Source organism: Ornithodoros turicata, chromosome 2 (assembly GCF_037126465.1).
Source record: "Ornithodoros turicata isolate Travis chromosome 2, ASM3712646v1, whole genome shotgun sequence".
NCBI classification, from domain to species: Eukaryota; Metazoa; Arthropoda; class Arachnida; order Ixodida; family Argasidae; genus Ornithodoros; species Ornithodoros turicata.
The window spans coordinates 113,047,180-113,065,170 of NC_088202.1; positions in this window are offsets into that span (position 1 = coordinate 113,047,180).

The following is a 17,991-nucleotide window of genomic DNA, read 5'->3' on the forward strand; positions in this document are numbered from 1 at the left end:
CAAACAGGACAGCAGTGCCGCCGCATCGTTATGACGTCACGCAGTGAAGTGAGTCTATACTTGTGACGTTTCTTTCTTTCTTTCGTTTTTTCACAAAGGCCACTTTTGAATGTTAATGATGGAACCAAAGAGCTGCTACAGGGATGCCCTCAGCAAAAGACGAAAAACTCATCGAATGTTACTGTCAGTCCTATCACAACACCGTAGTGTAATTTTGTTAGAATTATTTCAAACGTGTCATGATAGGAGGCAAACAAGGTGGTTCATATGAATTCGTAGCCTACACGTGTATCTTCGGCCAACTTGTTCCGAGTAGAAATCTCTTAGTGCGTAGAAGTGAATTGTTGAAACAAAGCCAATTATTTTCTTACGTTAGAGACTGCAACCACCGTATTTCTCGACGCGACTGGGACGCTCACATGTACTTTACAGAAATTCGATGCCAGCATAGTAACTGAAAGCTATTCGGCCGTCTACGATCATGTTTTTGTGAGAAACTGCTCCACATCCAGAAGGGGCATTACAATAGGGAAAGAGGGCAAAAAACATGCGAGAAACGTCTTATAGCAGAGACCGGGAAAAAATCTCGTTTGTGTCCCTTTGGCTTCCTGTGTTTTATAAACTTACTTACCTCTGTGAGGCTATACTTAAAAAAAAATATCGTTTCCACTGACAACATTTCACTTCCGTTCTGTTCCATTTTGTTGATTTCGACATAATCTACATACACCATTAGGTATATTCCATTACAACAACATCTAAAACTTCCAGCGGTCTCCTGTGTCACGAAATGATATCCGTTGGGCGGATCCAGTATCATGCATCGTATTCAGTCATTATACTCCTACTCATGTTCATCGCGTTCAGCCAGCAATACCGACGTTCTCTTTCCCCATTTCGCCCTCTCTTTGCCTCCTTGTGTTTCATGTATTTGTACCTACCTGATCTATTAAAGTCTCATTTGTCGTTTGGAACCCGTCTCGTCCTGTTCTTCGGTGTTTCGTCGTCTAATTCGTCCTTGAACTGGAACGGCTCAAACTCAAGAAGATGTATCGGCTAGCTAGGTTGAAATGTGTTACTATGTTCTACGATAGAGGAACATGTTTGTAATACGTGTATGTACTGAAATTGATTTTTTTATGAGCAGTTTCGTAATGCTTACAATTATCCAAACGATCTGCGTCATTTCATTGTCTTAGTGTCTGTCCGGTATTGCGCAACCCTCGCAAAGCAGCGTTGATTGGACATTGCCCATTACGTTGAAAGGGGCGGGCGCACTTTCTCTATGGTAGCTAGAAAGGGTGGTACTTCGACCGCGCCGCTTCTCCCGTACATCGGAGCACGCCGCCGCTGGAAGACGGCGCCAGCGGGCGCTGGGAGTCTGAGGTATGCTATGTTCGCCGCGTTCGCGCGTACGTTTTGCTTGCGTCCCCGGCCCGCTCGTCTATTTCTTTGCCTTTTTAGCGTTTTGTGTCTCTCAGCAAGTGACCACTTGGTTCTCTCAGCGCACAGGGATGACACCTGAATGCCTGGACAACGTAAGCAGCATGTCAAACACTGTTTTGTGCCCGGCTGCAACACTGGATACCGTTACGCAACTGGAAAGTTCGCGCTCTTCGCCGTTCCGCAGGACCCAGAAAGGTTTCAACAATGGAATCAGCGTACACCAAGTGCAGCCATGCCTCTCCAAACGCATTCGGCCGTTTGCGAAATACACTACGACGACTGCGCTTTTACGCCAACGCACCCGTCGTGAACGTCAAGATCGAGCCGATGAAGCGTGACCAGCCTACCCTGAAAGATGGTGCGGTACGTACAATACTCCCGGACCCAAAAATTCCCGGACAAATTCCAAGAAGCTGCCCGCTCAGCGCAACAGGAGGAACCGCAACGTGGAGTCGCCAGTGCCTTGCAAAAGAAGGAATACATCTGACCCTGACATGGGTGATGAAGCTGTAGACGCCGGAAATACGTCGGCACAGAAGGACCCTTCCCTTCTTCCCTGCTTCCTTTGAAGCAGCTTTCACTAGATTTTTCAGCATGTACAAATTACATCCTGACAGGCTCCATGGGTTGACCACCAGTGCTCGAGCCTCAACACACAAACTTGGTTGTGATCTCCACAGAAATGAACTAACAGGTGCTGAGTGCAAATTGTATTTGATCACAAAGCTCTTTTTTTACGTAAAAGGCGTAAACCTCGACAGATACCAGAGAAGAGTACGCAGGAATATGCCCAAACAGTCTCGACTAAACTAATATAGCACCCAGGAAGACCAGGCCAAGCGCTTTGTTTATTTATTTATTATTTATTTAAACAAGCTATATGTATTATTTATTTAATATTTATTTTATTTTCGTTGCGGTAGCTGCTATGCTAGTCGCCAATACTTCAGGCCAGGGCTGTATGATCGTCCTAGCCATAAATAGTCAAATGTATCCTGTTTGTGCAGTAAAGTGCCGTTATTGCTGAGGAAAGGGCGGATAACTAAAAGGTATAATATGTAATTGGAGCAGCCGCGGCAGCTTTTCGCGCTCGCTAGAATCTGTCGGCTGTTATCGTACGAATTGCGTTTTGTTGTTATTGTTTTTTCATGTGAAAGCCCCGCAATCGTTCAGGAATACACGTAGCCCCTGTTCGTAGTATCTCGGCTAAAAATAAACTCGCAAGAAAATGCTTCCGAACGCGATTATTGGCGAAACTCATCGAAATGCGAACCGCCGACTGGGAAAACAACGCATACCTCCGGCTCGGAGCGCCCTCTGCGCCTTTCTTCCAGCGGGAGCGTGCGCTTCTCTCGCCGGTCGGGGAACCACCCTTTCTAGCTACCATACTTTCTCGAACAAACTGTGACGCCATTTTGGAAGTTGAAGCTTGCGTAGTCCACTGTAATGCGCGCAAAGGTTGCCAGCTCGACTGTTAACGTTCAACACTATCAAGTATGAAGTTTACAATAACTGCAGGCACGGGGGGGGGGGGGGGTATATATTTATTAAGAAAAAAAAAGAAAGGAAAAGTACACGCACACACGCACGCGCTCAGGCACGCTTGTAGATATATCCTACGAGCAGCACTCAAAGGTATGCTGCATAGCGGAAGCAATAAAGAACTTTGGAGTTGAATTTTTTCTTCTTCTTCTATGATATTGCACAAAATCTCCAACACTTGCAGTACGTTACTACAAAAAAAAAAAGAAACTGTCAATACTTTGTGGAATAGTTCAACTTGATATCTTTTGCATTGTTACTCTGGTTGTGACACAATTTCAGCGCACCGCAAACACAGTCTGGCGGTCACATGGTGGTGTGACGTAGCACTACAATGCCACGGGCGGACCTGGGCCCTATATAGCCGTTGCTTTAAAAACACCTAATGACTGAGCAAGGGGTGCACTAGGAAGCACACTTCTTTGCAATAATGCTAAGCAAGGGCACATTAGGAAGGATGTTCTTGCACAATAACGCTAACTGGGTTGAACATCGTAACCATTTAGTAAATACGTTCGCGTAGCCGATGTCTGTGAACGTCCCAAACGCTATGCATGTGAAAAGACATCCAAGTTAGCCAGCACCTGGTGTTAGTAGGGTTCGCATCCTGAGGTCCCGATATCCCGGGATTCCAATATTAATTTTGAAGTCCCGAAATCCAAATCTCGGGGTTTCGAGGTAATTAATTTTGGCTTTCCTTAGCAACGAATAGTTGTATAAGGAACTAGAGACGCAGGACAAAGAAAGAACCAAGACAAGGCTAGGGTTGGTTGTTGCCAGTAAACTTTTACCGAGTCTAAGAACTATTGCCGTGCTTGTCTCTTTGCCCCGCGTCTCTCAATCTTTGTTCCTGATACGTTGTGCACCCGTTAGTCTGCGCCCCGTCCCCTTCTGTCCAGCGAGTACTTGGCGGTGCGTGTGAAAATGCCAGGAGGTATGTTGGCGACTTTTGCTTTCAGGCGTTCCTTTCGCAAGAAAAAAAAAAACATCCTTCGCAGTCTGAAACTAAACAACTGCGTCCTCCTCGACACATGACAAAAACCTCAGCTGCTGATCCAACTCATCACATAGCCCATAGCCGAGAACAGCCATGAAGTAGCAGTAAAAGCCGGCCCGCACGGTGCGTATTTCTGTGAATATCGCGCGACGTAAAACTCTGCATGCATGGCCACGCACCGTGATAAAATACGCTTGTCAAACCGCATCGGGCGCCAATCCCGCTGCTGCGTGCACAGCGGGCTTGGCGTATGTGCTTTACAAAGTGTTGGCAACATTCTCCCCTCCTCCCAGTTCCGGCCTGAAATCATTGTTTTTGTGTGCGTTCCTTTGTAATAGATTTGCATCTGGTAAAATGGACCCCCACGGGCGAAAGTTGTTGTGCTTGGAGATGTTGCTCTTTCAGCTTTTTCGGAAGAGCGGCCATTGCTAAAAACGAAGTAGGATGCTGGACCGGAACCACAAGTGACTTGCTGTGCCGTGATTGGTTGCTATGGACGCCCGTGAGCTGACTGTTGCGTGAAATATCAAACCTGCTCCGATGCAATGAATGACGCGGTACGAGCAGCTGCGACTTAAAAATTTCGCGCTGGGCGTGAAAACTCAGCTTTTGCGCAAGAAAAACGCCGAGCATGTCGGCCTTAACTCCCACAAAAACGATCACAAGGATTCTTCCTACCTGTGAGAATGCACAAAATATTGCAGATCTTTCCCTCTCCCCCTCCTTTCTTATTCGTTTTATTTTCATCAATACCTTGATTTGTAAGCTAAAATATCGAGAAAGAAAAGAACACTCGACTACTCCAGACCACAGCAGAATAGTTGCTATGGGGGGGGGGGGGGGGGATAAAAAGTGAGAAGAGCAAAACACATAAATAGGTATACGAAACGCGCTGTACTGCTATTTGCACTTGCGTCAAGTTGCGTGGATGCGCAAGTGGGGACAGCGCACAAAGATCCCGAAACCGTCCCGGGATTGCGGGAACGTTATTTTAGATATCCCAAAATCCCGTGAATGAAAAAAAAAGAAAGAAAGAAAACACGGCATTCCGAATGGTAGCGTATTGTGAGCACGGGTCATATTGGAAGAGCTGCGGCCGCCGGATGAACACTATTTACAAGCAGAAAAGGCAACAGCTTCACAAGACCCAGGGGGTGAAGCTCCCCCTCTATTAGCGGAACACACAGTTACGGCGCACTATCCAGTTTTTATGACTGCGATAATTGGACACTGCAATAACCGCTCGTTCAATGAGTTCCGATGCGTCTGCCCTAATAGACAGGCATATCATTTCAGACTGGAAAAAGAATCAATACACGCTTCTCACTCACATCATTGAAGGTTTCAAAATTCGATAGACGGCCAGGCGAAATGAAAGAGCAAAAACAAGAAACAGAGCTCATATCATTTCATTAAAAAATGAGCTTTGATTACTCTTCTTCCGCTTCTTTCAAATAGCAGGGATCGATACTCACTGAAATATTGGAAGTCTTTCGAACAAAGGACGCTATCTGAGCTCCATATCTATATTTACACCAAGGAAAGTAATGTGTAAATCCGTGGTAGTTGAGTACGGTCGATACTGCTGTTGCTAATTAACTCGTACGAGCGAAATATTTAATTTCGACAAAACCACAAAGTACATTGCAATGTATTTTCTGAGTGAGTTCCCCGGTGGTGCTCCCTTCGAATGCAATGAGCAGTTTTTCAGAGAATAACAGCTCTGTAGCCACGCAAACGTAGCCACGCAAATGTAGCCAGACATATCTGGGCGGACTCACCGTAAGTGTCAGTCTCCTCCCAATTAATTAAAAGCGCAGTAAAATAGTACACGAGATCACCTCTAGAGACAAAGATTGATTCCACAAATGGATGTTAGGACGCAGTGCCTTTTATTTGCAGAACGTATAGAACCATAACATATAACTTTATAATTAGTATTAAATAATAGAAATACGGTTTGGAGAAATTTGAGGTTTTCAGCTTCAAGATAATCTACTTTTTGTAACACCGACATTTCGAGTTAGTGTATTATAGAAATCCAGCAATCAAATAAATAATAAATAAATATGAACAATAAATATATGAACAATAAATGAGTAACAATGAGCGACTATACTCTCCAAGCAAGCAAGCAGTCCGCAGTGTCATCTAACATTTCTCGAAAACTCAGTTTGCGTAATGTCTTCATTTCTTTAGCGGTTGCTTACACACTCAAAAGCGTTCGGTCGAAATTGAAGACGCAAGTAGGACAATTGGAATGGCAAGCGTTTCTCGTTGAGGTGTTGAGCACTCTTAGCGGCAGGTGGAATCACCCCGTGTCATAGTCACGATTTATTTGTTGTTGTTAGCGGCAAGCTTCAAAAACAAAGGGGCCGGGATATGTTTATTAGAAAAAAAGGAAGGAAAGGTCAGCCAGACAAATGTCGGAAAAAGAAGAAACGGCTTTACGGACAAAAGATGAATACAGGTAAATACAACACGAATAAAGAAAGTGCGTCGCAGCTCCGAACTAGTGTATATTCGTGAAAACGGCGAAATGGATAAAGTGTTTTTAATGAAACTAATAAACGGTGAGCTTAAGCTCACCGTTTGTTAGTTCATAATCATTCTGAAGTCATCATTAGTTCATAATCATTCATAATCATTCTTAGTTCATAATCATTCTGAAGAGAAAATTTTCTCGTCAGAGTTGCTCTCTGTAACATATACTGTTCGGTCATCGCGCTCCAGTGGACCACACAGACTAGGGGAGAGGGGGATATGTTTATTAGAGTGAAAGAAAAACGAAAAAAAGGAAATGTCAGCCAAGCTTCACAGACTACTATGCCTACGCCACGTACGCAGATGCTATACAGGGCGTTCAAAATTAAGCTTTCACGAGCGCTACGCAAACACAGCGATGACAGGAACCGAATGATAACTTTACGCTACTTGTGCAAGAAACAGGTGCTGCTAATTATGCTGCACCTGTTTCTTACTCAAGGAACAGAAAAAGTAGCACCAGTTTTCTTTTGTTCGCCTATTTATAAAGTGCTAGTGAAAGCTTAATTTTGAACACCCTGTATAACGATGCTGTTCCCCTAATCCTGACTTTTTTTTTTGTTATTTATTTTAAGAGGTTTACAATGTGTGTTGCAATATTTTATATAATATCTTTCTGTTTTTTTTAAATATCTATATATCTATTATAATATATATATATATATATATATATATATATATATATATGAATGTATAACTGAGTACAGATGGACGCGAAAACAAATAGACTACAAGTAATGAAGAGACTTGGGAGGCCGTATAAGGGTTAAAAACACTTGCTACTTTTATTACATTAATAATTAAGGGGGCGCTAGGAATAGATTTACAGTTAGGGGTCGACGTTTCGGCAGTCAGCGCTGCCTTCAACAGAACTAAACTTGGAAATAGGTGACAAGGGCTTATATACAAGGGAAAGGGGGAAAATGAGAGGGGAACAGTGCACGTGGAGCGGAGTTGGTGATGTTGCAGGAGCGTTGTTGCTAATGGTCCATTGAGCACTTGCAGGAGCGTTGGCTGTCTTCCAGGAGAGTTCTCCTTGGTCGTCTGATAAACCTGAAAAGATAAGAGAGATACGGCAGAAAGAACGAAAGAGGGTCGGGGGACTTGGTCTAGGAGCTAAGGCTGCGAACTGTAGACAATACGCCGGGGTCTTCGTTTATCGTGGACTGGAATTTGTGGATTAGGAATGATTCACGCTGTTGCCTGCTACGGTCTGAGGGGAAACCAGATTGTAAGATGTACACGTGGATGTCCTTGAATGAGTGGCCGGTTTGATTGAAATGACGCGACACAGGGAGATTTGGTTTCTTTGTAATATCGTACCTGTGATTATTAAAACGAATTCGGAATGATGTTGTAGTTTGGCCGATATATTGTGCTTTGCATGCGTTGCATTCCAATAGATATACTACGTTGGATGAGTTGCAGTCAGAAGTAGTTTTGATTTTTACTTGGAAGTTGCTGTTTGTGCTTTGTACCCTGTCTGCAGTCTGCATTACAATACAAATTTGGCATCTTCGTCCGTTGCATGGGTGGCAGCCTTCGGTTGTAGGAGGTGGCTTATTGACTTTTGCGTTGACTAAGTGGTCTTGAAGATTTCTTGCACGACGATATGCTATGCGTGGCGGTTCTGGGAATATTTCTCCAAGGCGCTCCGTCTGTGTTAAAATTGGGTGATGATGTTTCAGTATGTTTTTAAGGTTAGGGATCGCGCCATTGAAGGTGACTGTAAGATTAACCCGCTTGGGGCGTTCGGGGCGTGTTGAGTTTTTTAGAAGTACTAATCGCAGTGAACTTCTAAAAAACTCAACACGCCCCGAACGCCCCAAGCGGGTTAATCTTACAGTCACCTTCAATGGCGCGATCCCTAACCTTAAAAACATACTGAAACGTCATCACCCAATTTTAACACAGTCGGAGCGCCTTGGAGAAATATTCCCAGAACCGCCACGCATAGCATATCGTCGTGCAAGAAATCTTCAAGACCACTTAGTCAACGCAAAAGTCAATAAGCCACCTCCTACAACCGAAGGCTGCCACCCATGCAACGGACGAAGATGCCAAATTTGTATTGTAATGCAGACTGCAGACAGGGTACAAAGCACAAACAGCAACTTCCAAGTAAAAATCAAAACTACTTCTGACTGCAACTCATCCAACGTAGTATATCTATTGGAATGCAACGCATGCAAAGCACAATATATCGGCCAAACTACAACATCATTCCGAATTCGTTTTAATAATCACAGGTACGATATTACAAAGAAACCAAATCTCCCTGTGTCGCGTCATTTCAATCAAACCGGCCACTCATTCAAGGACATCCACGTGTACATCTTACAATCTGGTTTCCCCTCAGACCGTAGCAGGCAACAGCGTGAATCATTCCTAATCCACAAATTCCAGTCCACGATAAACGAAGACCCCGGCGTATTGTCTACAGTTCGCAGCCTTAGCTCCTAGACCAAGTCCCCCGACCCTCTTTCGTTCTTTCTGCCGTATCTCTCTTATCTTTTCAGGTTTATCAGACGACCAAGGAGAACTCTCCTGGAAGACAGCCAACGCTCCTGCAAGTGCTCAATGGACCATTAGCAACAACGCTCCTGCAACATCACCAACTCCGCTCCACGTGCACTGTTCCCCTCTCATTTTCCCCCTTTCCCTTGTATATAAGCCCTTGTCACCTATTTCCAAGTTTAGTTCTGTTGAAGGCAGCGCTGACTGCCGAAACGTCGACCCCTAACTGTAAATCTATTCCTAGCGCCCCCTTAATTATTAATGTAATAAAAGTAGCAAGTGTTTTTAACCCTTATACGGCCTTCCAAGTCTCTTCATTACTTGTAGTCTATATATATATATATTATAATATCTATTATAATATCTTTCTTATTTTTATATAATATCATTCTGTTATTGTAATGCTATCTATCGGCCTTCTATATCATCATTGTCATCATTTATTGTTGTTGTTGTTAGTCTGTCCACTTAATATTGTCATAAATTAACCTGTCAGAGCGTGTTTTGTTCTGAGTGCCTGTTTTGCTGACTGCTGTTTTATTTCTCTACCTGCTGCATCTCAGCAGCTCGTCTAAACATTGTCAGACACTCAAACAATAATAAACCCAATTAATCAATCAGTCGAAGCTTGTATTGGCTAGACCAAATAGCTAGAGGCCGTTAAAGGCTAAATATAACGTAACATGGTAACACAATAGACTGTATCACAAGATGCGACAGACAGTAAAGCGCTTACGCGTGAGTCGTGAGAGACCCTTGTACTTTAGGAATGGAATACATCCGACAACAGGCTTTTTTTCCTTTGTCCATCCTTCAGCAACATACAATCATTATTCAAATGAGTCTGAGAATTCCCCGTATTGCTTCCAGAGCCTAAGTTCTGGTTCGCGTGCCAAAGTCAGCACAATAGAGCCTCCACTGCGTTTAAAGAAAGTACAGCCTCGCTGCTCGGAGAACCACAGACGATGTCCGCAAAGGAAAACGCGAAGTACGCGAAGAATGCTGCAGAAAACGCTACGCGAGGCGCTCAGCTTGCGTAACATTTATCATAATAGCGTTGTGTATTTTTAAGGGTTGGCAGAGGAGAATGAAATTGAGAAGGCGCCACTTACTCCTTCGCCTTCGGATGGACATTAGTTCTTCGGAGAACACTTCTCAATAGGAGTTGCACTACAGTATACAACTCGTTGTCCAACGTGCTTGCGATTACGCATAGACGTGTGCCGACTTTTAAATTAGGTATACATGCTACCGCTTTTGGGTGTTACTATACGTACTCACATTAGGGTTAGAAGAGCTATGCCTACTTTTTAAAAACATGGGATGAACATATTAAGGTGTGTCTTGCGACCTACGTATCCTTTTTTTCTACTTCTTTTCCGTTCTATTCTGTGTCGTATGATCATAATAATTCGTGGCTCTACGTCCCGAGACAACTGTGATAATGAGCAAAGTCACAGTGGCCGTGGATCTGTGTCTCAACACACGGCAGACCGTATTTGACGTCGCTCGGGGAAAACAGCCTGTCAATGCAACTTCTACCCTGCCACCATATTGCAGGCGTCCTCGGACGTGGTGCGAACCCGCTACCAACTGAGCCACCTAGGCCTGCTCAATCGCAATGATTTCTTTGTCTCTCGCTACTATGAGTCAAATACAAATATAAGAAGGAACTCCATTTGACTCTTGTTTGCGACTATAATGCGAATTAAGTTTGAGCATGTCGACAGGGACGCACACATAGCTCAGGAATTTTCGTTGCAAAAAGGATATTTGTCCAGTCACGGCCAAGGCGTCTAAGGAGACAGAAGTATGCAATGTTTAGATGTGTTTCTCGTCAAGGACCGGTGTTTGAAGAGCGCCAACTTTGAAAAAAAAAGTGGGCATTGAGCAATTTAGTTATTGTCATTCAAGGGGTCGAGAATCGCCTCTCAGATCAAACACCTCATTCATTATCAGCTAAACAAAGTTGTTGTAGCTTGTTAGTTATTCGTTAGAATACCTACTTTGTGCACGGAGTAATGATCGACAAAATATATAACGATATGAGAGAGTGACATTCCCATTTCAAGGCGAGACCCAAAAGCTACCCGCGGCTGCGTGTTTTACCGTTTACGTTTGGCTTCTGTGCTTTTTCCTAACGCCCATCTAATAACATCACTTCTGTAAATCCTTTCTGCTATACCATATTGTTGCGCCCTACGGTGACGCTAACCAAGCCGATGGCCTATTCACATGGCCCAACTGAATATTTGCTGATGTAGCTTTCTAATTAATTAGAAAGAGGGTAATCGTTTTCTAATTAATTGGAGAGCTACATAAGCAAAAACGGCGTGTACCCAATGTATGCTGCATCTGTTCCAACCACTTCCAGCCATCATCCTGCAGCGAGTAACCCAATAACATAAAAGGTCACCTCAAACCCAGAACCATACCTCGTATCCAGAAAAGATTGGAATCCACTTGAGCAGAATCACTCTTGACAGTTCAGGAAAGTAAGCGGCACTTGCGCGAACTGGTAAATTACGTTTCACACGTGTGAAGTGAATAAAGAGCAAAGTGGCCGAGGTGTGAATCTCGCAGAGTCTCAGATGTAGGACGCACGCCCTGACGGCCCCGATTACGGTCGGCACAAAATAAAATGAAGCATCTGGGAACCCACGTCGTGACCCTAGAACCATTCGGAGGATGACCGGACACTTCATGCAAAAAAATGTTACGACAAGATCAAATAAACGGCAAAGAGATTTAAGTCGCTGTTAGAGCGGCTTTTGCTCTCAAGCAAACTGCGTGGCTATAGCGTTCAGAGATTTGCAGAGCTGTCTCTAGGTTGTCGATTCCCGCAATCGTAGTACATCGGGTGCTTGGTAAAATCGGACGAGTTGATTCCGATGGAGCCTCGAACACCGAATGGTATAATACCTAACATTCAAACCAACAAGAGTCTCCACGATTTTTTGCAATGCCCAAATATACAGATGGACGGAATGTTAGTAATTTTTCATCTCCTAAACATGCTGCGAGCATTGGAGGAGCTGTAACGGGATTTTTTTTTTCGGGGTTAGGGTCGATGCTCGTGCATGATATAACATCACTTGCATGATGTACGAGGGTGGTTCCATAAGTTTCCTGCCCGACCAACTTTTAATCGTCATAGTGACGAAACACTTTTCATCACTTTATCACTTTTCGACATAGTCACCCTTAACTTCGATGCACTTTTGACACCTTTCAACCAGCATTCTTATACCCTTGAAAAAATAGTCTGAAGCTTTGTCCGCCAAATGCTGGAAAACTGCCTCTTGCACCTCACTATCGTTTTGAAATCTCCGTCCTCTGAGATCCCTTTTCAAGTTTGAGAACAGGAAGTAGTCACTCGGTGCCAAGTCTGGACTGTAGGGTGGGTGGTGGATTTCTTCTTTTTTCTTCGAGTCGCATTCACTGTGGTGTTCCTCTCTTTGAAGTCGATGAGGAGGATCCCGTGACAATCCCAAAATATTGTTGTCATGATCTTCTTTGTGGATTGTGTGACCTTGGCTTTCCTTCGGGGTGATTCTACTGGTTTGCACCATTCCATCGACTCCTTTTTCGAAAGGGGATCATAGTAGAGCACCATAGTCTCATCCCCTGTGACAATTGACTTCAATATTTCTTTTTCGTTCTCTTGACAGAGCTCCAAAAACTCTTTGGCACAGACGACGCGCTGTTGCTTTTGAACTGACGATAGAAGTCGTGGCACCCATCTCGCACTGACCTTTTTCATGTGAAGGCACTCGTCGATGATGCGAAAAACGGTTGTTTTGGAAAGCCCCAGCCTTTCTGAGATTTCCTTCACCTTCAGACGCCTGTCGCTCAGCACTTCCTCCTCGACAAGAGACAAATTTTCTTGTGTCACCACTTCCACTGGACGACCATCGCGTGGATCATCTTCAATGGACTCTCGCCCCAGTCGAAACTGCTTAGCCATTTACCGTTGTGTACGACGGAGAGGCTTCCCTGTACACGTTGTCCAGTGGCGCTTTATTTCCTCAGGCGAAAGTCCGTCTTTTGTCAATAATTTTATCACAGCGTGGAATTTTTTATAACTTTTTTATCACAATTTTTTATCACGGAAGATATTTATCACTCGATTCTTTCCATTTTAACTGAAGAGTGCACCCTGGCTGTTTAAAATGCCGCTCTCCAACCGACAAAAGCATGGAGAGGGTTGAGGGTGGTGCTCCGGCCCTCCAACAGATGGCGCCACGCGTCCTTAATTGCATTTTCAAATTCGCGCGCATTTTCTACCTCGGGCCGGAAACTTATGGAACCACCCTCGTAATATAAAACAGTCAAGTGTAAACTCGCAATTGTAGAATTGAATCGCCATTAGAACATACCTGTTCCCGGTTTTGCCATACTTTCATCTGTTTTCCTACTAGTTGAGATAGTAACATCATCTTCATCACATTTTTGTTGTTGGGGTAATAACCGCTTTCCAATGCCCCCTCTGCTTGTCACTGTTTTGAGCCCTAACAAAATTCCGTGGTGATTTATCTTTTATAGAACGGATGAAAGCACTGTATCGTATCATATTTTCTTGTCGATTAGCACCCCTGAAGTGGCGCCCTGATCTTTAACGTATTACGGCGAACCCCCCCCCCCCCCCATAATTGATCGCACGTTGTGGAAATTCAAGGACAAATTCTGCATTTTTAATAATTCGTAATTGGCTCTCTAACTCCACCTCAGCTACATTCAGCGAGTCATTTCTCGGCGACTACATGGGAGCTTTCAAATCTCTTTCAGAAACCTTTTCGGGCTACAGCGTTCGTATGTCAGAATCTCGACCTTCAATCTCAAAATGTGGTCGTAGTGGCACCACGATTTGTCCAACGATGTCTGTTAAGTATGATTTGGGGCTTTTTCGTAAGTTTCAAAAAAATTGTTTTTTTTTTTTTTTACAATTCTTACATTATTGCATGCACGTTCCAACTTCGAGGAGGTTCTGCTAGTTACCAAGGTGTCGAATATTACACGAGCAACATGGATAACTTCTCGGCAGCTGCAGGTCAGAAGCTTTTATTCTAAATCTTATTAGGTTGAGTAACAAAGAGCAAAAAATGTTATCCTTAAGTTAGGAGCTGCTATACATGTTACGGGTACAATGACACTGTATAGGGGTATAGTCGACATTTATTTTCTTGGAATGGATGTTGTGATAAGAAAGCGATATAATGTTTACAAGAGACCTTCCCAAACTGTCGAAACCGCGTCTACGCTGTCGCTCTCACGCAGTCAGTGAACCCCGTGCGCTTTTACAATTTAGCTTCTATTCCCTTCATTTCTCCGATGGTAGGTTCCTTCATTTCCGTCGTAGTCCGAAGCGAGCACTTGCAGCAAAATCTCATATATATGTGAGTCTGTCACTGTTCCAGAACAAAACGACTCCGTGGGACGTCAGGCTCCCAGGATATGAATCACTCTGAATGGTCTCGAACGTTTTGATGAACCAACGCTGTGAAAACAGAACATACCCAGTTCGCAAGCCAGAAACTTTCGTCCGCCTTTTTCACGTAGCAACCGTTACGACAGCTGAATTTTAATATTGCGATATTCTCTTCAACGAACGCGATAAACTTGAACGCGCATACTTTGCCTAAGTCAGGGAAGAAGTAAGAACGTCGAAGAGGCGAGACCTTGCAGAGCATAAACTCAGAGCAAATGCCAACAAGTTGTGACAATGTAGTCTATTTTCTGACTGTTGCAACTACATTTCTCTGCGGCTTCATTGTGAACCTCCTGTAGTAGCGCCCCAATGAAAAAACGTAGCACTAATATTGTGATAGAAATTGTTATTACCGATGTACCTGTAGAACACAGAGATGTGATCGACCGTGTCACACAATATCAATGACGCGATACCTTCTGTCGTGTTTCGATCCCCAAGATCAAGCGTAAGCCAATCAGAAAGTAGCGTTCCAAAAGGTTAGTCGGTTGCGCTTATTCTACTTTATTCCTTGGAGGTACAGTGACTTCCTCCAACACATGGGAATACGCTACAGAATGTTCCAAATAAATGCAAACGAAGAATGCCCATAGGAGACTCTCGAAGAAAGGCCTGTGGCCCAATCCTCTTAATGTCATCCGTAATACTCGCAGGTATTGAACAACGGGTCGTTGGCTTAGTGGAAACTTCAAGTATACGTGCACAACCAGATCGTGTATTTGAGCCGCGCCTATAGAGGCGTGAAACAACAACGACGACTACATGAATGGCGATGGGATGAGGTGATTCACCGAAACAATTGCGTGAAACTTAATGGCTGGAGACAAAAAAAAGTATCAAGGGCCACAAAAACGATTTTAAACAAAATGCGTGTTTCTTTCTTTTTTTTTCTTTATTCCGCCGGAAAACGTGATTTCTCGCCGTAATTCTCAATTTGCATGAACACTTCTGCGGAAAAAATATCGACTGCCCGCCGCTCCTAGTCGCGACTGGACTCCTCGTCTTCATATCTTGTTGCCTAACCTAATCTCGCCTAACTTAATCATCAGAAGCACAAGAGAGCTACACGTAACTGATTTCATCAAGGACTGCATTTTCATCAGCACATAATTCGACTGCCAACGTGCCTACCATTTTCCACTTTTTCTTATTGAACGCCCCCCCCCCCCCCCCACACACTCTACCATTTGTTAGGAACACACTGGAGTCATAACGAATTTGGAAAGGCAGACAGCTATTGTAGTGACTGTGATAAGTATAGGGAACAAGCGAGGATAAGATGACATTCACGGAAATAAGAGATGGATTACAGCGCAAATAAAAATACGAAAAATATTCCCCGATATGGCTTAAAGGGCAATTCCATTAACTATGCATTGGGGAATCCCATAATTAGGAGAGCCACAGAGCCCGCACATGTGAAAACCGTGCGCTGTAGCAAACTATGTAGAACGTCCCCGCATCATGTTTCAGTGCAATGTGTGTTGCAAATTTTCTGAATTTTTCCTTCTGGCGAAATTTACTTTGTTAGCAATGTTACGAAAATAGCTAGAGATCATGAAAGAAGAAGCGAGAGACACGGACATAAAAAAGACGCACAAGTCCTCACACACAACAAAATGCGCGCTTTCAAAATTCTGCGTAAGGGTGTACTATAGTGCACTTTGGCACATTAAATATCCTGAACACATAAATGTAAACTGTCATTCCGTATTTCCATGCCATTTCACAGAAAATTCTTGCCGTAGCTAACTGTTACGGCGTAAATGGCGTTTGTTCTAATGCCCTTAAGTTGTATCGTTTTACCCCTTTCTATTCAAGATGCGATACTTGTGGTGTCAAGCACAGGTGATCATTTTTGCACACAAAACGTTGTGTACTTGATAACGCTGGAATGTGGGATTTCACATGTACGCCAGAAGAATCGCTCTGTGTGCTGCCTGAATGAGGAGCGTCGGGAACATGACTCCAATGCACAAAAGATGTCTGCGTACTCAGTGCTCATCTCAATGAATGTCAAGGCTGGAGACCTCTTGTTCAAAAGACTAAGCTGTTGTTGCGCGTGATCACTTAAATCACCGGTGGTTGTATGTGGGTATGTTGAAATCGCCACAACGGGAAATGCCATTAGCAATCCCTCCTTTTTTCCTCTTTCACCCCTTCACTCGTTCCCTGGAGTACTATAAGTTGTGTTGACCAAATAAAAATCGTTGCTGTGCTTTAGGACTTTTGTGTTTGTATGCGTCTTTCTGTGTTCGCAACTCTCGATTCTTCTGTCAAGCTTCGTTACCGGCAAGTACCGCAACTGTCCTCTCGTTAACTACGGATATTTGCTGCGTTGTTCAGTTGTGAAATCATAGCGCCCTCTATGGTGGTTCTGCGTAAACAGAGCAGCCGATGAGCGATGGTGCCCTCTCCCCCTTTTTCTTTCTCTCTCCATGTTCTCTGCTGCCATGGGCCGTGATACAAGAGGAAAAAAGGAAATCGATCATTTCACGAGAGCATAGCGCCGCCTGTGAAACGTATTTCAAAGCAGAAGGCTCGGTGTCTGAAAGTGTCGAAAGGCAGCGCAGAGAGGTCACTCAGCACTCGAGCTACGCGCCAGGCAGATTTTTTTGGCGGCGGCGGCGGCGGCGTGCCACCCTTGCACGTGTGGCGGCGGGGGTGACAGCTGACACATGGCATGGCGGCGTTCGGCCCAAAATGAGCAATGTACGCTTCGTATGGCACTGGGGGAGCATCCAGATCACCAGAATGTACGGCAACACTGTGAGAGATCACCCTCCCTTACCCTTTCGATCAAATATTTAGAGGGCATGGCCGCTATGCCATATCACCTTACAGCGTAGAAGCCCCGGAGACTACTTCGCAGGCCCCAGCCGAGCTACAGTGAGGAGTCGAGCTTTGCCACTTCACACTGTGAAATATAGGTCAGACAGCTCTTCGTAGAGGAAAGTATGAAGAACGAGTTTTTTCTCGTTTTTGCAGGAAATTCATCGATTTCACTGATTTTCGAAATCGATGTACCGCAATGTAAAGCCACCAGGTTGCAGTGCCAGCACAACTGGTGCAGTGCCGTGTATGCCAAAGGGAGTCTGGCCATTAATGGAACCTGCCTATACCTGAGGCTGCACCCACTTTTTGAGGTATCTAGCCAATCACAGGTCGAAATACAGTTGTCTATTATTATATCCATCCAGTACTTATACCTCACCCTTATTTACTGGGTGCTACCATTTTGGAGAAACACGATTGATTTGGATTGAAATGGATATCACTGGTGACAGACCAAAACGACGGATTTTGCGCCCACTTTTATCAACGCCATCTGCATAGAGAGAGGCATGTTGGGAAGGCTCAGAATTGCTGAAATGGTTGCTGGCAGAAATGATTGACCAGGAGAGCGGTACAACTGCTTCTTCGTAGCATATGACTGCCGGTATGAAGTTTTAAATCA